Source organism: Fringilla coelebs (genome assembly GCF_963513975.1).
Source record: "Fringilla coelebs genome assembly, chromosome: 2".
In the NCBI taxonomy this organism is placed as follows: Eukaryota; Metazoa; Chordata; class Aves; order Passeriformes; family Fringillidae; genus Fringilla; species Fringilla coelebs.
This window is the reverse complement of record NC_140029.1, coordinates 49,750,961-49,775,979: the sequence shown is the minus strand read 5'-3', so window position 1 is coordinate 49,775,979 and position 25,019 is coordinate 49,750,961. Positions and strand designations below refer to the sequence as shown.

The 25,019-nt window shown below is 39.0% G+C and overlaps 1 protein-coding gene across 16 annotated transcripts in view; it reads left to right on the top strand.

The window, feature by feature from the left end:
• LMO7 (LIM domain 7) overlaps nucleotides 1–25,019 on the top strand; it is a 131,296-nt gene that overhangs the window by 60,299 nt on the left and 45,978 nt on the right. The window contains exon 1 of one of the 16 annotated variants that reach the window (XM_084201429.1): nucleotides 19,437–19,538. The exons of the other annotated variants lie outside the window; for them this stretch is intronic. The gene's annotated coding sequence lies outside the window, so the exon portion shown is untranslated. Of the gene's footprint in view, nucleotides 1–19,436; nucleotides 19,539–25,019 lie in introns of those variants that run through there. 16 annotated transcript variants of the gene reach the window in all.

Below are 25,019 nucleotides of genomic sequence, written 5' to 3'. Positions count from 1 at the left end.
TTCACTTCTATTTTGTTTTCTCTTGCAACTGAGATGATGCACAGGCATGATGTGAAACCCTCCTCTATAATTACTAGAAGTAATCTGGGACAAGAGAAGCAAGAATCCTCTTACATACCCAGACTTTCAGTTCCAAGTGATTATGTGATTATCCTTTTTGCATAGAAAAAGCTCCTTAAAATTTTATTGTTTAGAAGTTTGTGAGAAAAATGCTGGCTAAAATTACTGGTTGCTGCTCCAACCCTTGCAAACTTTATGCTTTGCCAGATCAGCAAGATTAGTAGTTGGGTAGTGTGGAAAAATGGTCCTGGCATGGATGATTTCTTTTCTGCCAGTGGAAATGGGAGTGTGGATTAATGTCTGAGATTTATAGTTCAGTCTTTCTGTAAATCTGCAGAAGTTATTGCTCAGTGGTATAGTAGAGCAATATGTCATGTGTTCCAAGAAGGATCATCCAGATGGACTTACTCCTCACATACCCTGTCTGGCAGTCATGTGCATGTCATCTTGTTCAGTGGCTAGTTATTTGTGTAAATGCATGTGTGTCCCTCTTTAGTTCTTTTGGTTTATTTGATTTTTGTTTCTCTGCGTAGTGTTTTATTATTTCTAATTGGAGATGCTGTTTTACAAAACACAGCAGTTAGTGAAGATTTTTAAAATTTATTTATACTAACACAAGATTGTCTTAATACTTCATTTGATTCTTTTTTGGTTCTGTCAAAGTAAGAATGTAATACAAGCTTAGTGACTCTCAGTTGTCAGCATGGTTACTATTTAAAAATGTTAAGCACTTCCTCACCCAGCTCTTTAGGGGTGACACACCCAGTTGTTCCCAGCTGTGGACGGGTTCTTAATAAAATCATACCATGGAGTTATAAGGGAGAGTTCACATATGCAGATACCAAGCATCAATTCTGATGGAGTTTGTTATTTCAATTATCAGTTTTAAAGGAGGCAGCCTCAGTGCTCAGAGTGAGAGTGTAAATTCAAATTTGTCTTTGAAGAAAATTAATACTTCTACATGAAAAAATTTATAATTCTGTAAAATGAGATTTCCAGTTGAAGAATATCATTACATTCTAATATTAAATACAAAAATGGTGGGTTAATAGAGTAAAATATTAAAATAAGAAAAAAAAAAAGGAAATTTACTGCAAAGTCCTAAATAGAAAACTTTTTTATAGCTACCACAGCCCTGACTTCTCATGTTAAAGTTTTACCATACTAATTTCATTTTTCAATAATAGGGCAAATTAAAATACTTAGCTGCCACTAATATTGTTACTACATTGTTATATTTAGAGTATGTCTTGAATGCAACTAACAACTGAGGCCCCACCTGGAGCACTATGTCCAGCTCTCAGGCACCCACCACTGGGGACCTGCTGGAGTGACTCTGGAAGATAAGCAGGGAGCACATCTCGTATGAAGGCAGGCTGAGAGATCTGGGTTTGTCCATCCTGAAGAAGGGAAGGCTCCAAGGAGATCTTCCAGTGCCTAAAAGGGGCCTAAAAAAAAGATGGAGAGGGACTTGTCACAAAGGTGCACAAGATAAGGTTTTAAACTGGAATAGGGTGGGTTTAGTTTTAGATATTGGGAAGGAATTCTTTACTGTGAGGGTGGTGTGACACTGGAATAGATGGAGCTGTGGATGCCCTATCCCTGGAAGTGTTTGAGGCCAGATTGGATGGGGCTTTGAGCAATCTGGTCTGCTGTGGAAGGTGTCCCTGCCCATAGCAGAAGGGTTGGAACTAGATGATCTTTAAGGTCTCTTGCAATCCAAACCATTCTGTGATTTTTTTTCCCAAGATAGATCAAAGTATCTCATCACCTTGCAGAACCTGGTATTTGGATTAGGCCTTCATCTTTTTGCTGGCCTGCACTTTTTCCACATTTTCATTATCAATTGTTAATTGATATGTTATATGTATTAACATATATTAACATAATTAACATATGTAATATGTTAATTATGTAAAGTAAACAGAAAACCCTGTTGGAGAAGTTTTGCTGAAGAGAGACTCTGTTATTTCATCTCATGTATGCACTGAGCTATGACTTTGGCCCTGGCATTTCAAAATGTTGGGTAGTTTTTAACTTAATCTACTTAATGTTTCTTTAGCATAATCTTTTTTTCATGAATTCCTAAACAAAAAGCAATCCTGGAAAAATTAAAATGCCATTCTTTCTGTAACATAAAGCTCTCTATAACTAAAGCCAGCTGGAGAGAAGTGACAACTGTTACATGAGTGTTCATCCTTGTGTTCCTGCATTTCAGCTGTGCTTTTGAGACAGGCTCTCTATTTCAGTTAAGAGATAACACTTTCTGAATTTAAAATATCACCCAAAAAAAGTGTTTCAGAGAATAGATGCTTTCTAAATAAAACCTGAGAAAATTAAATTGTTGTTGTGTGGCATGGCTGTAAGGACATATTCTGCACCTGTTGTTCCATTTGGAGCAGGATATATTTCATGGGGTGCTCTTCTGATTATATAAGAGTGAACTATTTTACCAACCTTAAGTATTTTAAGCCTATGTACAGAATCACTACCTTGCATATCACAACTCTTGTCTCATATTAAGAAACCCTCTCCTTTTAGGGGTTGTCAGAAGGGAAGCCTTCTAGCAGTGAATTAAACTAAACACAGTGTCCTCTAGTACCTATCTTCTTTAGCCTGTAATTTAAATTACAGTACTGCTAGTGCAAATTACTGGTTTTGTGGTAGGAAGTAGCTGTACACTATTTCCTGATAGAGTAGATATTGAATTAAAAAATATTATTTTTTAATAGTAGTTGATGTTTCTTATGACTTGAATGTTCTTCCTGTCTAGTCCCAGGGAATATGCTGCATTTCCTGATTCCACTTCTGTTTCCTGCTCAGGGTGCCTTTTTTGCAGGGTAAACGAAGGCAAAGTGAAATTTCTGTTTTATGGGATGAACATTAGCACTGTTGGGCAGACCACTGAAGAAAGCAATCTACACCGAAATTCCTGAAAAGATGATCTTTTGAGTGGAAAACTGTTGTCAAGACTCTTTGGTAATTTTTGGGGAGCTTTAATTGTAAAAGCAATACCACAGTCTTTGGAGGAATTTTTTAGGTTTGCTTTACCAGTATCATTCAACTCTTTAAACTGTTTGGCAAATCAGTGAAGCTGAGGCATACCTGAAAGCTTGAGGTGTGATGATGAGACACTCTTTTGGGACATGTATCTTATTTTGCCCTTCAGGAAGAGCTGTCATATTTTGCTCAAAGGAGTCATAGTCAAATACCCAAAAATGGATACTTGAAAAACCAACCAAACAATGAAAGGAGAGAGAATGTAGATGAATTTGTGGACAGATAGTTCAGAGCTGATGTTTTCTGTTGATAATACTGAATTTGTGGTCTTCTTTCATATTTATTTGCTTAGGTACTATACTATCTTGAATTTTTTTTTTTTTTTGCTCAAGAATTGAATGCTTGCAATAAGAGAGTATGATAGAGCTGGACCTGAACTTGCTGTGCTGATTTTTCTAAGAAACATTCATTTTAATGAGTTGAAAAACTTATTTTCTAATTTGGCCTCATAATTAAAAAAAACCCAACCAACTCAAAACACTCACACAACATAGAACCACCCTTTCCTGCCTTTTTATTTTGCGTAGAATAGAAAGTGGTGAGATGGATGAAAGCCAAATGCTTCAGTGCATGAAGTATGAAGATGATTGGACCAAAACTTGTCTCCTTAAATTCTCTTGCTTGTACCTGTGTGACTGAAGAGTCAATCATCCCAAAAGCTTCAGCATTTTAGAAACTATATTTGAATTCAAACTGAGGTGAAACAAATAAGAGACAGCTTTTTGTGGTTCTTGAAAGCTGAATGGCAAACCATTTAACCAAAATTTAATTAGTACAATGGATGTGGCTTCCCCTCCATTTATATTCAGGGAAATAACATTTTTTACACATATGGTTGTAATAGGCCTTTATTGTGGTAACTAAGTTTCCTAGTGACAGTTCACTTAAAATGGAAAACTGCAGTGCTTCAGACTGACTCTAGAAATGTTTCTACAACTTTGTAAGTGTGTAAATTCTCTTTTTGCTATGGGCATTGCCAAAGAAATGTATTTGCTTCTGGTTATAGCTATGTTCTAAATATTGAAATTGCTGTATTTATTTTTTTAATGATATAGCTAATTTCAAGATCAGTAATTTCACATTTTCTTAGTATTTGGGACAATTACATAGAGATAAAGAAAAATTTGGTTTTCTTCAGTCTTGTGAAACTGATGTGCTTAAGTGTAAAATATTCGTGCTCATGTCGCTAGTCTGCACAAACTGTAAATCATTCCAGTAAAAACGTTGTAGGCAATAAAATATGTTCCAGACTTTGGACCATACCTGCTAGAAATTTGCCTCCAATTCTTAGGTTTAAAGTCTATAACGTGTTAGGTGTGGTGCTATTTAATCTGTCTGCTTTATTTTTCTGGTCATTATGAATAATATTGGAGACAGATCATTTTTGCTGTTGAGTAATTTAAAAGTTAATAATTTACACTTCCTTTATCAGATTATACTTTTGATAGCATTTGCTTTTTTTGTGAAGATGATTCTGCTCTAAGAATGAAGAACTCTGGAGTTCTGTACCTAGACTCATACAGGAGGAGTTTGAACAATTCATGGTAACAATATAGGTGTAGCATCTGTTAGTTGTATCAAAAGCAATTCACGTATCTCTAGTGACACAGATCCACAGGCTTATATTGGAATTCAGGTAGTTCTTCTACAGAATTGAATAATTCCCTGAAGAAGATTGCAGTAGCTTTCTACAGAATTGCACTGGTTTGTTCAAAGTCATCATATTTGATCCTATTACATTTCAAAAGTATCTCTGGGATAACTTTGGTGGGGGAGGGGCTACAAAACTATTATTACTGTAGGCCTTTATGCTTTTTCAATGTTTGTTTGTATTAACAGAAGCGTCTCTATCATTTTAGGATTCCCATGGGAATCCATCTAAATCTTAAATACCTGTATTCATTTTAATCCCCTAGCTTCCCAGGATTAAATGCAGTTTATAAAACAATGCATGAGAAGGAAAACAGCATTTTTGATGAGTAGCAGTGAATACTTTAGTAAAGGAGGTAAAGAGAAAGCCTGCATTTTTTGGTGGTGGCTCTTTTTTCCTCCACACAAAAAAAGTGTTTCTGTCTGATGTTGGAAATTGAATGACTTAGCTAACATAAGCTTATTCTTCTTGTAACATCAATTACACAGAAACATGTATGCAAGTTCACTATTGTATTATTCTAAATTGTATTTTACTGATAATTTGCTGAAGTTCAGTTAGTTTTTCTGCAGACAACTCAACAGGAAGAGCTGCTATATTTGAATGGTGGGGGAAGCTGACTTCTTGAAGTTTTCCATGGATACAGGAGTTTGCCAGTTCATCGTACTCTGTAAATAGAGAAAGTAAAGCTGAACAGTGCATTGACAGTTTTTGATCATACTTCATGAAGAACCCTACTTCTGGCCATTTTTATTCCTTTCAGACATTTCAGTTCTAACTATTATTACTGCTTAATTGGAGCACTTATTGTATCCTTTAAAGTGACATTAATGCTTTTTTTTTTTTTCTTTCTGTGAATGTTACAGAATGCACTTGGCAATGAAATAACAATTTCAAATATTCTTATAAACTGCATTTCCAGAGGGTTACATGGTTGTTTTCATTCCGTCACTGAAACCAATTAAACAAAATAATGTCTCACCACATGGTTAGATGATAAGAAGGGGCGGAGGGTTGGAAATAAAGAACCCTAGATAGCAGCCAGGCTTAACCACACAAAGGCATGTTTCTTTTAAATGATAGAGATCTGTTGTCTTTAAGAAACAAAAGGAAAAAAAACCCAACAGCAAAAACAAAAGAAAACCCAACAGGGGAACTATTCTCTAGACTGAACAAGCTGGATGATCAAGCTCAGGATCTCCAGTCATGCACATCCTGGTGATCTCCACTCAATTTGCTTCAGTTCATCCATGTCTTTCCTGTACTGTGAGGCACCAAACTGGAGACAGCAGCATTACAGAGGTGGCATAGTAAGTGCTGAGGAAAGGGGGAATGATGGGCTCTGTCAGCCTTCTGACCTGCTCTGATTTGCACACCCATGCGCCATCTCATTCAGCCCTGGGTGCTGTTGGCCAGTGTTGCCAGGACTGGCTGCTGGCTGAGGTTCTGCCCAGCAGGACCAGCTCTCCACCCCACTCTGCAGTTACAGGAATTAGGTCCATCCATGGGGCAGGATATGGATTTTGTGCTTATTGGATGTCATATGAGGTTCCTGCAGAGCCAGTCCTCCCAACAGCCCTGCCCTCCAGCATATGTATCCCCTCCCTACGATTCTGTCTGCCCAGGGAGGGAGTGTGGTATCAGAACCTGACTCAGAAATCAAAACTCTGAAAGCTGCTGCAGCTGGTTTCTGGGGCTAGAGTAAGAAGGTTGACTATTGCTGATGATATTTCCTCTTTCCTTTCCCTTCCAGAAAAAATGTCCTGCAAATGTAAACACGCACACCTTTGAACCCAGTATGTACAGATATGCATCAACTGACGTGGATTCCAGTGCGTTATATGATAAAATATTTAACTGGGGCGGGGAAAGGGAGTCCAAGTTCAAAATACTTCTGCTCTTGCAAAGGCTATTAAATTACAGACAGCCACTTGTTCCCTGTGAATAACCACTGAAATACGCTTGTCAGATTTATGATGCAGTAATGTGTTCTTTTTAACTCTGTGACCTGATGTTGTAAAGTGCCCTCAACTGTGATAATTTTTGGGGGTGAGGGATGAACTTGGTAAAGCACTAGCTAAAAATGCCTGAGCTAACAGAAGGCGGTTTATTTATGTGTGGTTTGACTTGAAGCTGTCATGTATTTTCAACACAGATCTGTGCAGTTAGAAAATTACTGTACAATTCCACAACTGAATCCTAAAGTCCGAGTATTACCAGTGTTAGCTACTCTTGTAAACAGCTTTTAGTAGTAATTTTCAGGTTATTTTTTTCAGAAACTGTTCTCTTTTTATGTATGAAATAGAAGGAAATTTGGGTAACTTTAATGAGAACAAGAAAATTTAGAACAATTTCAGTTTTGTGTATGAAATGATGAGTTCTGGAATACCTAATACTGCTCAGGCCTGAGATAAAGGGGTCAGAGGTTTTGTGAAGGCAGTGTTCAGTGCCAGTCAAAAGAACCCCAAAGAAACAAAAGTACAACCAACCACACAAAAAAAAGAAAAGGACCCAACCTTATTCTAGAAACAAGTATTAGGAATAGGAACAATTGTACTCTACTGTGCTGCCGTGGTTCATCCAGCATTTGCTGGTGTTGTAATACAATATGAAACTTTGGGCTTGGATCATTTTCCCTTTTCTCACTTTCTCACTTGCCCAAATTCCCCCAAAAGCAGGTCTGTGGAACTGGAATATCTTCACCCTCATATCATATCTCTGACTAAAAGTAGGGATAGCTTCCCCTGCAGGCTTAGCTAAGCACACTGAGAGTCCTGAACAAGAGATGATGGATGAAGGGGAGAGCTGGACAAAGTTGCAAGCTTAAAACAAACAAAAAAAAACCCTAGCAGATGGTGTGGACAAGTGATTCAACTGGTCACTGGGTGCCATGTTATATGAATAATCGATGAAGGGGAAATAGGCTTCCTTGCCAACAGATGATGGGGGTAATCAAAGTTTACTTGCTTTCAAGGGATAGTGGAGAAGTTTAGGGAAATCTTTTAAGAGTTACTTAGTATGTGAAAACCACATCTAGCTTAGAGAGTCCACAAGGGAGAAGCATCTTTCCCGTCTATTTTTGCTCTTCCTTAGGCAGCCACTTGGGATTACATGGGAGGATGAGATCTTGGGCTTGATACAGTTTTTTGATCTGGCCCCATGTGAATGTTCCTGTGTGTGGTTTTGGAAAGGTTGCATACAGTAAAAGCTGCTTTTAACTTTTGTAGCTCTATGGAAAACTCCAAGAAGCAAAACTAAGGAAAAATCAAACAAAAATCATATGGAAGCAATTAATTTAATTTGAGAAATCAATCAAGCAATCTGCCATTGTTTAGTTTTAGGAAATGGGGAACATTGTATGTAAAGCTATCTGAAAAGATGAATAAAATCATGGTAGGTCTCTTAATCCAGACCAGTATTCTATATGTGACCAGGTTGTGCAATCACAGGGAAAAAAATGTTATCATTAATTATTAGCAATTTAACATATGACATTTTTTCATTAAGCCATTGGAAGTTTCATGAAAAGCTTCAGAAGAATAATGAATAAGTATGGTTGTTAAAATAAGCTGGTGTATGTATTTGCCTATGCTATATTCAGCATAGTTGCTTAAAAGCTACTTTTGCTCTCAGAAGATCAGTTAATTTAAGAGGTTTTGTTACTGATTTTGGCATGGGAAGTGTAACTGTAAAATCACACATCAGATGGTTATGTAGAAGGCACACCCACACAGGTTGAATAAGCACAGAATAAGATGCATTGGTAATGATACTCTGCTTGTCCTGCAAAACCCTCTCTCTCTGTGCAGAACATTTTATTCTTTGAAATCTGAGCTTGCCTCTGGTATTGAATGTTGGCTGCTGTTGGGAAATCATACAAAAGTCACTTAGTGCTGGTGGTTTAGTAGCATTTGCCATTTCATAGTGATATTTTTATTCTCTCAAGAGGAACAGAATCTCTTGCAAAAGGATAATTTTCTTTTTATAAACAACATTTTGTCTTTCTGAAGCGTGTTCCTCATAGAGCTGCAAGCAAAGTCCTTAGTTCAATTCTGTTTTCTCTAATACTGTTTGAATAATTTGTGAATGTATTCAATAAGCTAGTTTGATAAATAATCTATATAGAAATCCCTAGTTATCCAGGTAACATACTCAGTCTGGCATCATGATCGCAACCAAAATGACATGACTGCATTTGTAAATTACTTCTATTTTTTGCTTAGTATTATTTGTTTCATTGCAAGGATAAGATTTAAATCTACAAATCCAGGGAGTGGTGGCATCGAATAGGATGAGTCTGAGTGCTTGAGTTTTGCTTGCTTGGGTGCCATGTGAGCAATGGGTGGCCCAGCAGCTGCTCTCGGTGTGCACGGGGCTGCCAGCGCAGGAGGACTAAGGCAGGTGCTCCGTGCCTGTGCCCTGTCAGGTGTGGGTCAAAGTTGCTTGCTAAAATTCCTTCCTTTAATGAACAGTGTGAATTTTATCAGGAGAAAAGCTGGAATGAAGGACTGGAACTTGGTTTTCCCAGAAAGTGTGTTTACACAATGGGGCACTGCAGTGAAAGGGCAGACAAGGGGGATGGGGGAAAGTTCCACCCCCAGTCAGTTTGCAGATGACACCAATCTGGGCAGGATCATTGATCTGTGGAGGGTAGGAAGACTCTACAGAGGGATCTGGACAGGCTAGATGGATGGCTGAGGCCATTTGGATGAGGTTCAACAAGGTGAAGTGCCAGGTCCTGCTCTTGGGTCTCAGCATTCAAATGCTTGGGGAAGAGTGGCTGGAAAGCTGCCCAGCGGAAAAGAACCTGGGGGTGCTGGTTGGCAGCCAGCTGAACATGAGCCAGCATGTGCTCAGGTGGCCAAGAAGGCCAGTGGCATCCTGGCCTGTATCAGCAAGAGTGTGGCCAGCAGGACCAGGCAGTGATTGTGCCCCTCTCCTCAGAACTGGTGAGACCACACTTTAAATCCTGTGTTCAGTTTTGAGCCCCTCCCAACAAGACAGATATTGAGGTGCTGGGGTGCGCCCAGAGAAGGGCAATGGAGCTGGTAAAGGGAGCTGGAGCACAGGTCTGATAAGGACCAGCTGAGGCAGCTGAGGATGTTTAGCCTGGAGAAAAGGAGGCTCGGGGGGACCTTACTGTTCTCTACAACTGCCAAGTGGGGGTCAGCCTCTTCTCCAAAGTAACAAGTGACAGGCCAGGAAGAAATGACTTCAAATTGTGACCTATGGCCAACCAATTGTGCGGTTTAGAATTGGGGTTTAGTAAATTTTTCTTCAATTAAAACACTTGTGAAGCATTGGAACAGGCTGTCCATGGCAGTGGTAGAGTCACCATCCTTGGAGGTACTTATGAGTCTCGTAGATGTGGCGCTTGGGAACGTGGTTTAGTGGTGAACTTACAAGTGCTGGGTTAATGGTCAGACTCAATGATCTTAAAGGTCTTTTCTAACCTAAACAATTCTATGATTCTATTAGGGTTCAGGAGAGATGGAGAAGCAGTGAGCACTCAAAATTTCTTCTTGTTACCTGTTGCCCAAGAATGTGTTTGTTTGGTTCCCATCATTTAAAAATGACTTATTACTGCCTGATCAGTCAGACGGGTGAGAGAGAGAAGAAGCCTGCTTTCATCTCCCAGGGCAGGAATCTTTTTGATGGACGTGTACCAAAGGCACGTGTACATTACTTATAGAAGGAGCTTTTGTTTGCAGAATTTTTGTCAGGAAAGCAAATATGTTCAAGCTCCTAGAAACTGTTTGGTCAGGCTTAATTGCATGTAGGTTTTGGCATTCAACATTTAATGGAACATGTTACTGTTATTTGTGCATCTGCAGTCACAGGAGAGACTGTCTTCCTTAAGAGCTAAAGTAAGCAGCAGTAAGCACAGTGGAAGAAAACCACTAAGTTTTGGAGGTTTTTTCCTACTTTCATATATGAGAGGATACTCCAGCTAATTATTTCAGGTTACTTCAACTCTTGGTAATGTGGCTTCTTTGTTAACACAGTTTTAAATTATGAATATGAATTACCCCTTCAGTTTCAAAATAAGTGCATTGAGATTTTTCTTTTTTTTTTTCTTTTTTTTTTCTTTTTTGCTTTACCTGTGAAAAACTTCATAATCTTCTTTTACTGTTAATGAAGAGGAGGTAGCACTAGTTCCTTCTAGTTTGTAGGTAGTCTGTGTGCCACTGCTGCTGTTATTTGGAATAGCCTCCTGTAACTCTTCAGCTAATTTGGGATACCCAATAAAGATGCTTTCCTGCTGTTTTCATTCTCTATTGCTCAGATGTCTCTGCCAGGCAACTCACAAAACAAACAGCACCAGGTCAGCTTCAAAGAGTGCACGCTTTGAAGTAGAGAGCAGATGACAGTTATGAAAGGTTAGTCTTTAATGGTCTTACAAAAGGTAGCTGTACAGGTTTCCATGCATTTGCTTATTAAAGTGTGTAATGCACTGATCCTTATGTACAAAAAAATAATTAGTGGGTAGTTTTTAGAAAACATTACCTTGTACTTTCCCCAGTGGTAGAGGATGCAGCAGAGATGAGTTTATGGCCTGAATTTGAAAGTGTGTGACTCTTTTTTAAATGGTGGTCAACACAGCAAGATACAGGAACAAAGAGAAGAGTGTAAGACAAACTGGTATAGATGGTCAACTTAACACTCTCAGAAGAGAGAGGGCAGAAAAAGTTGTCTCCTTGAATATGGCAAGTTTCAATCCATTCTAATCTTAGCACCTGCAATATAAAATTAATAATTACCTAAGAGAGTAAATACTGTGATATTGGATAATTATATACTTAATTTTTCAAAGGAAATTGCTTTTTGTTTCAACTAAGGCTCTATTACTGCTGGTGGTGCTCACTGGCCAGTCTTCAACTTCTGAAAGAACTTTGGCAAGCCTTGGTTGTACCCATGAAACACAGGATCCTCTATGCAAGATAAAATTAGCAAAAATAAAAACCTTTGCGAAGGAAGTAGAATTTAAAAACAATTTTTATTTTTGTAAGCTGCTCTGTAATCATGAATGTGTTAGTGAACTTATTTTTGAGGGGAATTGGTAGAGCACTCAAAATAAGTGCAAATGAGATTTTACAAATTGAAAATCAGCACAGACTTAATTTAAATGTGCATCTATATATTTTAAATGGCCTGTTTACTTCACATCCAATCTGTTGATTTCTGTGCTGTCAGCATTCATCAATTTTAATTAAAAGGAGAGGAAGCTTGAGAGTGCATTTGAGATGAGAGTTCATTTTTTTCTCTGCAAAAAATGTTATCTCTGTGCTTTTAATTTATTATTATTTTCCTCGTGGCTTTCCTTTTTGAAGGATTGCACAGTTTTTGTTGGGAGCTTTATTATGCAAAAAAAAGTTCAAGTATACTCACCTGTGTACCTACCCTGTGTCAGGGTTTTTCCTTCAGGGCCTTAAGTAATAACTATGTTACTTTTAATAATATTTCAAGTGATTACATGTTTGACATTCTCTCTGGAGTTCATGCAACAGTTCTGGATTTCTTTCCCTAGCAGAAGCTTCCAGAGATTCTTTCCTACCTGAAAAAAAACTTGGGGCGCATATTTTTACGTGTATTCAATGTGCTGTTTTGTAAGGGAAGAGCTTAAAATGCAGTGTGGCAGAAGGCTTCATATCTATCTTCTTTCTGAGTAAATATCTGACTATTGGAGCAGTTCTGAATAGGCATCTCTCAATAAATCAGCATCCAACAGATGGCTGATTTGTTATTTCGTGAACTGCTTTTGATAGTACTGATTTCCGTTACTAAAGATGATGCTTGCATAACTTAGATGGCAGAATGAGCTGTTTTCCAGTATCTTAGGAAACTGGTGTACTGTCCTACTCTGCCATAAATTAATTTCCGTGATGATGAAGACTGTTGTATATCTTTCTACTTTTGGCTGCTAAAAAAAAAAATTCTACAAAAGGGACTTCTGTTAAATTTATTTTTAAAATATATTGCCATAGCAGTTTAAGTGGACCACTAACTGCATCTACACTGAAATGGAGAGAAGATAATACATTAAGAGCATTCCAGCTATTTTTTCGTGGTATTTTCCACCTGTCTAACTTCATGCAATAGGAAAGTGGTGGCCTATTGCAAAGCACTTTCAGTGTTGTGTGGGTGATGTGGTCAACAGTTTGCTGTCTGGCAACCAAACCTGATGATAATGCTCAAGCTTATCATCCATGTTAACTATCTGTGGGTCAAAGTGTGAAGGTATGTTCACCCTGCTCTTTTCTCCTGTACGTTCTAGGGGTTAAGTCCTGTCAAGGAATAGCTGCGTTTTGCTGCGATTTAGCAACCTATTCCTAAGCCATCAGCAGAGATAGATGTATCCTCTCCTCATTGGAGGATACTACTAGGCATTCCTCCTCCACACTGAGTTAATTTCTTCTTGTAGTTCTGTTAGCCTGGAGGTGAAAAGAAGGAGGGGAGATCTTGGTAATTATTTTGAGGCTCACTGTCGTAAGGTGCATGTTGGTGATGAGACCGCTGAGATGACTTCTTGTGTGATTCTTCTGTAACTGTAATTTGTTTCAGGTGGAATTAAGTATAATCAAGAGGAGAAACATCCCATTAATTTTATTGAGCTGCCTTTCAATTTTTCATCCTGTCTAGACTATCAGTCCTAATTGCAGGATGATGGTAAAGTCTTGGCTTTTCACTGAATTGTTAAACTATGAATATAGTGACAGTACCGTTGCTGTTGGGATTTCTGAATAAAATAGGGCCAAACACTTGACATCAAAAGGGATACTTTCATAGACAATTCCAAGGTAACAGGTCTGGAAGTAGCAGTTGCTGATGCAGCATGTGTACTGTCCCGTGGGAAGCTGCAGTTTGTAGTAAACTGGCACTATTGACATACTTTTCAGTTTAACCATTAGTTTGATAATCTTTCCAGTGATTAAATGCATTAATGATTATGCTTCACAGAGGTTTTGAGACACCCTTAGTTTTCAAAAGCTGTGGACTCCTAGATGAGAGTCTCAAGGTTTTTGTTAATCTTCTCTTGGTGATAAAGAGTGCCTGTTTTTCTTGTAGAAATTATGAGGACTGTTGGACAAAGAATTTATAGAATAACCCTGTCAGGAGCCTGAGGGTTGCTTTTGTGTTATTTTGGCTCTGTGGTTTGATTGACTTCTGGGAAGGATAGCTTACAACCACCATGTGGGTTTTAAGGAACCCACTTCTCCAATGCTTCATCTGGCTGGGCAGCTGGTGAAATTCTGCAGATGGCTAACTGCGATTTCCAAGACTTGATGCATGTAGTATCTCCTTTCTCGTGAGAAGGAAGATTCCCAATTTAGCATTTACTCATGCACTCGTTAAAGATGTTGGGAATATTGCCATGTCCTCACTTGGAGCAGAATCTGATCGTTTTGTTCCACTCCTTCCCTACCAGCAGACTTAGTTGTAATAGCTTGTTGGAGCATTTTGGTGATGTCTTAATTGGTATATTAAGCCTTATTTTTCCCTCAGTCATCAGTTTTGTGATACAAATTACATACTTCATGAGTACTGGTGAAAGAGTGGTGTGAGATCATCTATAGTTCCCTGGCTAGGATTGTTTTCCCATATCATTAATTTTTTTCAAGTTTTTATTCTCAGACTCCTCTAACTTTACAACAGAAACTCTTAAGTGACTAATAGCGCATTTGGTTTCTGTTGGTTGGGATGGTCAGAATGAATGTAAACTCAACTTCAGAGGTATATGGTCAGACTAGCTTAACTTCTCTCCTCCCCCCACCCCTCTTTTTTTTTTTTTTTTTTTTTTTTTTTTTTTGCCTCCCACACAAGTTTTCTAACATTCTGGCAAAGCAAAAATTTGGACTTTTACCCATTCTCTCACTTTACAGTAAAGAAGCATTCATTTTTCCAACATTAAAAACTTGGCCAGAAAACCTGGCCCCAAAATGTTAATGTTTTGAGCAAATGTTTAAAATTACCCTCTGACTTGGCTGCTCCAAGCAGCCTTAAAGCACTGTTTTCTTTTGGGGTGGAAAAATTGTTTTTCACCCAAAAAAAGCTAATTAAGAGAGGTAATGTTTATCCACTATTACTGATAGCAACAAATTGAATATATATATTTCAAATGTTATAGAAATAAATCTGAAGCCATAAGAAACATAAATCAGAATAGCTGCATCCTTAAGGAGCTCCGTTAATTGTGGATGTTTCAAGAGCTGAGGATAGGAGGTGAGAATTGCAGGAAATGTGGAAAATAACATATACTTGTCTTAGAGCTTGTCTGTTCCCTGAAAGAAAAGGGGCACATTTTTCCTTAAGTGTACTACACTTGGTGAATTCTTCTTGATTTTTGTATCTTGTTTTTGGTTTAAATTTTGCTGCTACTTCACACCATGTCTTCTGGGAGAGCTGGTTCAAGGCAATACTTCCTCTTTCAGTGATTTTTTTTTTCTGTTAACCTTGCATAAATATTTGACTTTGCATTAATTGAGAAGCTCTTTCCTGGCTCCAAGTATATTTTTACAAATGCAGGGAGATCAAGAAAACATGGGAAATAATAAAGTTCCGTTGTATCTGCATATCTCATTCCTTTTGGACATATTTGATCACCTTAAGTTAATAGAGAAACTGACTCCAATAGAGAGAAGTCAGGTTCAGCCTGTATTTCATACTCTTGTGCTCTGTGCTCTGTGTGATGTTGTGCTCTGTGTTGCTAGGGTAACACAAAGAAACATAGAGAAAATACGGCAAAATTCCAAAAAGGAAGCATTATCATTTTTTTTTCAGTGCTTCTTATTTGCTCATGAAATTTTTTGCCAGAATATTACTGAGAAAACCCAGTAGTTTTTTAAAGCTTTTAGTCCAAGTGTACAGACTAAATGAAATTATTCAGTCATGCAGTAGTGATTTACTTCTACTTAAGGACAAATGCAGCATCACTTCATCTTGTTTCCAAAATCTTTATCATGGACTAAGCTGCTCTTACCTTGTACCTCCATTTATTCATCTTTGCTCTGCATCTCTATCAATAAATCTAAATTTTTTCAAAGTCCTGCTTCAATCACTCTTTCCCAAAAGCTGGGCTTTTAGTAGCCCCCCTTTGAACTGCAGAACAAAAAAGCATTTGTTTTTTAATAATGTAGCAAAAGTTATAGTGAAAAGAGGCTGGCATATACGCTGCCCCTATTCTCTGTTCTCCTGTGCAACAGTTTGGCCAGCACTACACTGGAATTGCTCTAGAGGAAAAAATGAGCTATTGGAAATCTGTGGAGTGCCTCCCAGGTGCTGTAAATTCCCTGTATCCCCAAAATGCAGGGGGTCTGCCTCTTCTCCAGAAGATATAACTATCCCTCATACGTATACGTGGCATTTATGGGTCTTGGCTTTCCTGAGGAGATGATGACTGGAGTGGACTGAATCCTGGATTACTTTTATGGGCCTAGAATAGGGCATCTCTAGCTTCTGCTGGTAACTCTGAGTCACCTGTGGGCTGAATTGTTTTCTGAGTATGTGTCAGAACAACAGCAGCCAAGCAGATGCCTATTTGGACTGGTGAAACTGGATGTAGGCACAAGTGTAAACACAGCAATATCCAGTACAAGTTACTGTCAGTCATCTTTTTTTTTTTTCTTTTTATCAGAGGATATGTTCATTGCCAAATATCTGATATAAATAATGCAGCATAGATTTGAGTTCTGGGTTTTCTTTTTTCTTTTTTTTTTTTGCATACCCTGAGGAATTGAGTAAACCTTGCTTCTGAGTGTTATAAGCTGTGGTAAACTGTTTTGCTTATACACAAGGCACTCCTGCACCATTGCTTGTTTGCTTGACACAAGGATAACAAAGGATTACATTTACTGGATCATTCTCTGGGCATGGACTAAGGGAGGAGATTGAATGAAGGAGGTTGTTGGGGTGGATTTTTCCTCTTCCCTGTATACAGAGGCTATAAAAATATCTCTCTCTGAGCAAGCAATGTTGTATAACCTGCCAAATCTTAGCTCTTCCCAAGAGACCACCTCCAAATGCTTTATCCAAATTGAACAATTGTGTTAATCCTGGGGGTTGAGTGTAAGAGCGTGCACATAGGCAGTTGCTAGGAGTAGTTGGTAGGTGGAAAAATTTTTACCCTAACTTACCTTGCAGTGATTTGTTTATTCATACCTGGAGTTGGTACAGACATGTCTCATCAAGGCTTGGTGGGAATTAATGTGGTCAGTATTGAGGGCTAATCTAAAAAATTACTTCTGGTGTGTGTGTGGAAACTGGTGATGTTGAAATATTCCAGTTAGGTGTGAGAGTTGGGAATAAAAAGGACAATGGCTTTGGAAATACTTAATAATGGCAAAGAGGCATCAGGCAGTAGAGAAAATGAGTTTTGGTCATGTCATGAAAAATAATGCTGTGAGTTGGCATGGTTGCTGCAGCTTAGCTGAAGCAAATAATTGACTTTTTACATAGTATTTTTTTTTATGATGCTCTTGAACTATTTTTGAGCAAGCTAGCAGCTGCACGTTTTTGTGGTTTTGAATATATTTCTAAATACTTTCAGGATTGCTTTTAATTGTCTATTTTGATACTTATTTTTCAGTGACTCCCGAGATATGCCAACTATTTTTTTTTAAAGATTGTTAGCCAAATTGTACATTCTCCATCTTGACTTCTCTTCAAATCACTGTACAAAATTTATACACTATGGTCTAGATTTGTGTGGGGGAATGAAGGTCAAGGATCTTTAAAACTAAATGCAAGAGAAGTTAATTATATAATGATCCTGATGATCAACAGGATGAGCTCAAGTATGTTGATTCTAGAGGTACAAGGAAGGAAAAAGGTAGAAGCAGGGGAACATTTAATGTAATCCTTGTGCAAAGGTCAGCTGAAATATGTACAGGTTTTTAAAAAAGAAAATAGGCAGCAGGGAGATAAAAGGAGAGATTCAGCAAAATCATATGCTCCAAATTCTAAATACCAAAACGTGGGAAGAAATAAAAACCTATAGTATATGTAAGTACTGATATTATAGCTATCGATTTATCTAAAATACTGTGTGCATTAAAGTGGTTTTTTTTTTCCTTGAGAAGGAATTCGTTTCACCCATGAAATTAAAAAGTCTTCTTGAGTGTGAACAAAGTGATTTGAGAGCTCCTAACACTCTGAGTGAGCTGAGAGTCAACTGCACAACTTCTAATACTTTGTGCAAAGAGTTCATCTTTTCTCATAAATGTCAGTGGATGTTCTTATGTTTCTTGGCCAAAATGTATGGCATGTGACCACTAGATTTCAGAAATAAAATACCTTCTGTTTTTTGGGTTTTTTTTTGGTAAGTGGCAGTCTAGATCTGGAATTGGAAGTAGCCAATACAGATTGGCAAAGCATTCTAGTTTTTTCCTGGAAAAACCAAGCAAACAAAACAGTACAAGAGATAACCAGTTTAATTTTCTGTAGTTAGTGAAGCTGATGAGTTTTTAGGTTAGGAACAGAGAAAGAAAAAGTCACAAAGAGGGACCAACCAACAAATCTACATTAATTATTATCAATTTTAGGACAATTTATTTTGGAAAAGATCTCCGAGATCATCCAGTCGAACTTTAATTTTCTTTAATAGAGCTTAATATTTGAGCAGGAAGATGCATGATCCTATCAGCCTCCTTTTTTCCACAGCAACAACTTGCAGTGAGTGCTCCACACCATTGCCTTGCTCACCCTTCAGACAAGAGCCGAGGAGTGCTCAGGTTATCATTGAGGCTCTTCTACTTGTTCTTCTGGGGGATTTATTTTTAATTTTATTTGACAGACATGCCTTCTTCCCTGCAGAATACTAGTTTTCTCTCTGGGAGAACCTCTAGATTAGACTGGAATTATGAGGAAGCTGGCAGGGATGGACCACCCAGGGAGGGGTCGGAAAAGAGCATGAGGAAATGGATAATGTTATCGTCTGGTGACTTGCCGGGGTTGATGCACTTTTCTAGAAGTGCCTGTTTTTGTTTTGATAAGGGATTTCAGAATGGTGTGGAGGCACAATGGGTGAGATCAGCAAGGAAGCACCATGCTCCAGAGGCAGTGTGAGAAGAGAGAGGCTCTGAAGCCTTGGTTGGTGATGTGTTCCCACAGAGGGTGTTGGCTGGCTCTGTTCTTTCTCTGCCCTTTCCTTCTTGAGCATTTCTCTTCCACCCCTCAGCTTTAGTAGGTGGGGGCACGGGGTGGAGACAGGCTGCTCATTCATCAGGGCCCACGGAGCTCCTTGCTGTCAGCCAGGGGTTCCGTAGGGGCACGGAGAAACGCTTTCTGCTGTCATTTTATACCTCACTCTGTGCTGCTATGATGTGAGTGGCATTGGGTCTGGTGGATGTGTTGCTATGGAAAATGCATGTGCTTTTTATAGTCAAATAGAAAGGTGTGTTTCCAAACGCTGTTCTCTAACTCTGCAGCTGTAGCCTGGCTGGTTTATTTCCAGCATTCTCAGCAGTGAACTGTGGCTCTCGGAGTTGAATATCAATTTGCTAAGAATCCAAGTGCTGGAGGAATGTCCTCATGTTTCTGTACCCATGCAGCAACCACATCTTCCATTGGAGCCTTTCTATTCTCAGCAGCACGTGGGAATTCAGTGAAATCCGATAACAGCAATATTAATAGCAGCTGAGTAGGTGGCCAAAGAGGTTGAAATTTAGCACAAGCCCGCTGCTAGTTGGACAGGCAGCGTTCATCTCCTGCGCAGCAACACCCGGCAGGGGTGCGGGAGTCCTTCAAATCCCCTGACATCCTCCTCAGAACCGTAAGTGCAGCTGGTCAGTGTTGGGCTGGAGTGCCTGGAGCTTGGCAAGGAATGGGGAGTGGGCTTTTCTGCAGCCAGCTGATCTGCTCCAGCTCCCAGGCCAGGGCATGGCTCTTCCAAGCCCTTCAAATGGCGTCTTGGAGGTGTGTGACCGCTGCCTTGATGGATGGAAGCTCAAAGGGAGAGCACCAGCACTTCTTTTTAAACAGCAATCTATTCAAGTCTTGTGTCCGTGAGATCTGTAGTTTCAGAGGCAAGGACAGAAAACCATATTGGCAGCTGTTGGGGTTTCGGAAGCATTCGTCACCAAGGGATGGGTTTGGCGCTGGGCAGGGTGCGTTTGTCACTGCCACATTCCTTTCTATCAGTGGGAGTGTCTCTGTTCCTTCTTTCTCCCCGTAAATGGGTTCAGATTTGTCTTATCTCTTTGGACAGGACCACATGTATTCTTGGCAGCTAACCCTCCTTTTGGGGAGAATGAATCTCCGTTCAAACTTGCTTCTTTGTTTGTTGGTTTTGTTTTTTATTAAATTTAAAATCTTCAATTGATACCTATATTTAAATATGTTTCTATATGAGAAACAGACCCTTCTCTGAACGGGATGCTTTAAAATTATCTTCTAGAATTTTGCTCAGACTTCTGGTATCTTGGATGTTGTCCTGAGCTCCACATTCCTCTTCCTGGAAAATAATAAAGTGAAGTGTTAAAGTAGATTTGACATCAAGAGTTGCTAGTTGCTGGAATTTAATACATATAAGGATTTGGGGAAACAAAACCGTACCATGTGTTAGAAAAATAAAATCCAAACTATTGAGTTTATTGTTTTAAAAATTTTGAAATAAGTACAAAAAAAATCTGTCTTCTTAAAATGCACTTCTCTTTTGTATGGAGGCACTGGAGGGGTGTCTGTAGATGTCAGTGGGCGTATTTTATAATTGGTTAAACTATAGTTCTCAATTTCTTAAAAGTACTGTGGCCTGCTAGCTCCTCTAAGGTGTACGATTGTCTACAATGTTAAAAAATTTATTTTAAATGCCCCAAAATGGATTAAAATAATCCCAGCAGGCTTTCCTCACTCCTTAAAAATGGGAAGCACAGAGCACCTCTGTCTCAGGGTCATTGCATGGGCGTTCTCATGGTGGAGGTGTCTGGAGCAGAGTCCTCCTGCACCAAGCCCCCAGCCTGCTCCTCTGCCACAGTGACGGTGCAATTGCTTGTATAAGCATGATCTAAAACAGATCAGCAAGCTAATTTGGGGCCTGAAAATGTATATTAGGAAAAAGCCCACAGGAACAGGTGTAGCCCTCTGGCAGCGTGGAATAGCAGTGTGATTCAGGGTTGTGTTGGCATAACCACAGGGGCAGCAAACAGGAGTGGCTGGAAGAGAGAGGGGGACCAGGAAATCCTTAAGCTAGAGCTGCTGCCAAAGCCTTTGTATTGTCAGCCTAGGGCCTTGGTGACTAATTCTGCTGTTTAACCTTGAGCAAACAGTGGAGCCGAGAATAAATTCCTTGAGCTGTGGCTCAGCCTTGTGCTGATCTGGCGTGTCACTTTGCTTTATTCTTGTGGAGTGGTCTTTGTTGGAGAAACATCTGTGGGTCTGGAAGTGATGTTTGTCAATATGTGCTGTGTTCAAATGTAACAGAGGTGTTTCGTCTCTAAGCGTATCACACGCCAACAAGTGAGAGCTATTCCTGTCCCATTTGTCTTTCTTCTGTTTGCCCAAGGATTGACGTAGATGAGATGATTTACACAGAAGGCATTATTTCTCCACAGGTGGTTATTCCACATCTTTTTTCATCAGTGTTCAAGTCAGATTTATGTGGTTGTGCTTCACAATTACTGTTATAATATCCCCCACGTGTTGCTGTCTCATGGCCTTTAGACTTTAGAGATCTTTTCCAGGGTGGCTAATCTTGAAGTTGTATGTAAACTTTTATTATTATCACTGCCAACATTTAAGGTTCATGCTTTGTGAATCAGGATTCTACTTTTACTATTTTGAGACCTCTTTTAATCTGGAATTTGATATTGAGGTTAGGATAGGTAGATTGGTGCTGGGGTTTTTTTGAGCTTCAGAATGAATGCTTAAATGCTGAGACTGCGGCAAGAGCAGACAAAGTATTTATAATAAATTTTTCCAGTAAGATCTTAACTGCTCTACTTAGCAGCTTTCTCAGCTTAGTTCAGACATCTTTAACAATGTTGTATTGTTAATGAAAGGAGATATAAAAAACCTGTGGGAAGACAGAGAAGTTAATGTTTAAAAATACACAAAGTGATTTAGTAAATAGTGTTCCATTGTCATGTGGGGAGGAACTGAATTCTTTCAACAGATTAGTTTTAAGATGCAGCCTCAGCTGTGCCCTCCTCGGCAAAGCTGCAGCCCACATAAAACTTTCAGTACAAAGGTATTCACCTATTCAAATCAGAAATTGGGTTACACCAATATTCATAAAGAATATGATTAGCATCCACTGGGCTCTATGACAACTTTGGATGAAAACAGGAAAAAGCAGACTTCTTTTACAGTAACCAAATGTAGTATTGTCACTTATTTGCATTGAAAAAGATACTTTAGCAAGTGAGCTACCCCATCAGTTCCTAAGTTAGCTGTTGTATGAGAAATATCTCTGCTATCAGTTGTGTGTGCACTTCAGTGCTATAGGCTTATGTTTAAAATAAGGCTACAAGTGTCCCAGAGTGTTTAAAAAGCCTAAAAGCTACATTGCTGAAGTTCTTGTACTCCATCTTCTAAATGTGAAAAACTGGGTGTTGAAGCCCTATGTATTTAGAGCCAGGATTGCAAAGGGGAGTTGGAGGTGAGAGCAGGAGTAGGAGCTTGCTGTTAGGTAACAGTTTGTCAGAAGAGTTGTAGGGTCATGCCTACTCTGACAGCAGCAAAGAATTTGCTATGCTTGAGGCTGGTGACTCCATCTTGTCCCCTCCTATGAGCCATAATTGTTCAGAGTTATACACAAGACCCTAGATGAATTATTTGCATAGATTGCACAGTCGTTATGTTATTTTTATAACACCTCATGAAGAATTTCCGTGTATTAGAATTAGTCAATTTTGTGTTTTCATTTACTACAATTGAGTTAAAAGCCTTGCTTTTTTCTCTTTTGATACTCACAGGGAAAATTAATTTATCATAAAAGCTCTTCAGTTTTTATCACACTTCTAACCAATAAGTATTTACACAATAGATATTTTAAATGGAGTGTCCTGGAAGGAAAATAGGCAATTGCATGTGCAAGTAAACACAGATGGGCTTGGACAGGTTGTACATATAAAGGCTTTAAAGGCTCTTATTTCACACAGAGAATGCTAGCAAGCAGATCCAAACCACACCTTTTGCGAGTTGCATGCATCAGAGAAGATGTAGCTGTGAAATTTGTAGGTCAGAAATTAATTTTAAGACCTTCCAGTAAGGTAACAACATTGCTTCTTTAATCAGGATTTTTTTGACCAAAAAAAAATTATATACCTATCATTTAACACAGATTCTAGGACAGTACATTCATCATTCAGAATCATCCTTTTCCTTGGTTAAGCACCATCAAATAATTAATACGTGTATATAAAAATGAAGAACAGTGCTCTGGATCAGCTGGGTTTCTCTTGGATTTTTTCTTTTACTCTTCTGCTCAGACTGTGTCTACCGTTACAAGTTGTTGAAAAGGTTTAGAAACCAATAGATGCATTTCAGAGGAGGAGAGTAGTAGTGCAAGTGAAGAAACTTCAGGAATGAAGAGTAAACAACTTGTCTGTTTGCTTCTGTTGTTAGCAGAGTAAACAGGAATGAAGCAGGGTCTGTCATTGGAGCCCGTGAAATATCTCCCTGCCTGCATATTTGGTCTCACACTGTCTTGTTTACCTGAATGGCCTAAGTTTTGTGTTGGTTTTAGTCCAAATACACAGGCTTAGTGTATTTATGGTTATTCCAGTAAGGAGATTTTATTGAACTATAAAGACAACTAAATATTGCTCCTGTTTCAAAACGGTTGACTAAAATTATCGCAGAGAACTCAAGGAAAGCAGAAGAGGACATCATTGTGTTCAGTCTTGTAGCTTTGGTCTCCATGAAGGCTGGCAGCCTTTTGGATGCATGCTCCTGCCAGCTAAGGGCAGTGTATTCCCCTCCTCACTGGGCTGCTGAAGTTTGGGAGCAAACTTTAAGGCATCCTTAGCAAGTGTCTCTGCTTTTGTAATTGCAAACAAAAAGCAGAAATTCTGCTAACAAAAGGCATTGAGGGTAAACAATGCTAGCCTTTAAAATGCTCTCCACTGGGTATGAGAAGTGTAATGTTGATGTAAGAATAGTTTTCCATTCTCTGCTTGGGAAATCAGCCTGTCTCTAGTAGCACTTTAGGTCACAGCTATCGTATGCCCTGCAACATGGACACTGACAGAAAAATTAGCCCACTGGAAAAAAGGGGGAAAATTTTTTTCTTCAAAAATAGTCTTGAGTGAATAACAAATAGCAATGGGTTTTGGAAGGGATAAAAAAACAGACAAAAAAGTGTAAATATTTCCTATTAAAGGAGGAGGGTTCTTCCTTATCTGTGTGAAAGAGGTCACTGGCTACAAAGCCAGAAGCATCTCTGGCATGAGATGCTAAGGAAGCTTCAGGAAAGGACTGTGAAGGTCAGACCCATCTCAGGACTTTGTGTTCCTGATAGCCTGATTTCTTTATGATGTGAGGATGGGCAAGGCAATTAGTGCCACTGAGTGGGAGTGGGTGCTCTCAAAATAGGAAGAAAGAGGAGGAGGGAAGGGACGGTCTCTGTCCCTGATGGTTGTCACGTCTCATTGACTATTCCATTTCCGTGAAGAGTGACCAAGCCCTGTCCTCATTACACTAACTCCTAACTGTTTCCTGAATGGTTTAGTCTCCTTTTTTTCCTCTAACCTTTGACTAGTGTGTTTCTAGACAGACAGAAATGGGATAAGTACCTGGACACATTATTGGTCTGCCATGTTAGGGAGTTCTGAATAGGTTTTTCTGCTACTGTATGTGAAATTGCTGCTTTTCTGTTTGAACCCCTTTGCTGTGCTGTGTGTGAAATTTGTAGCTGAACCAGCTCCAAACCAACATCTGGGGCAGGTGAAGAGTTGTTTGGGCTTATTTAAGCCATTTGCTCTTCCCTAACTGCTGTCACTGCATGCAGCAATGTTGTTCAACCACTGTCTGCAGTCCAGCCCTGAGTATTTACACCTGGGGACTAGGAGGCTTTTGGAGCCTCCCATTCAAGAAGTTTCTTTTCCTTGCTCTTAAAATGAGTGGGAGAAGAACAGGAGTGTCCATTGGTACACTTCCAAGGTGTGCTACAGACTGGGAATATACATATAAACGTTCCCTAATCTTAGTGATTGCATATGTATTTAATATTTTTTGAAAAACATGTATTTGTATAAAAGAACCCAAACCCATCCTTTCAGTCCTACATCATCTCTCTCCAGATGTCCCAGTTTCA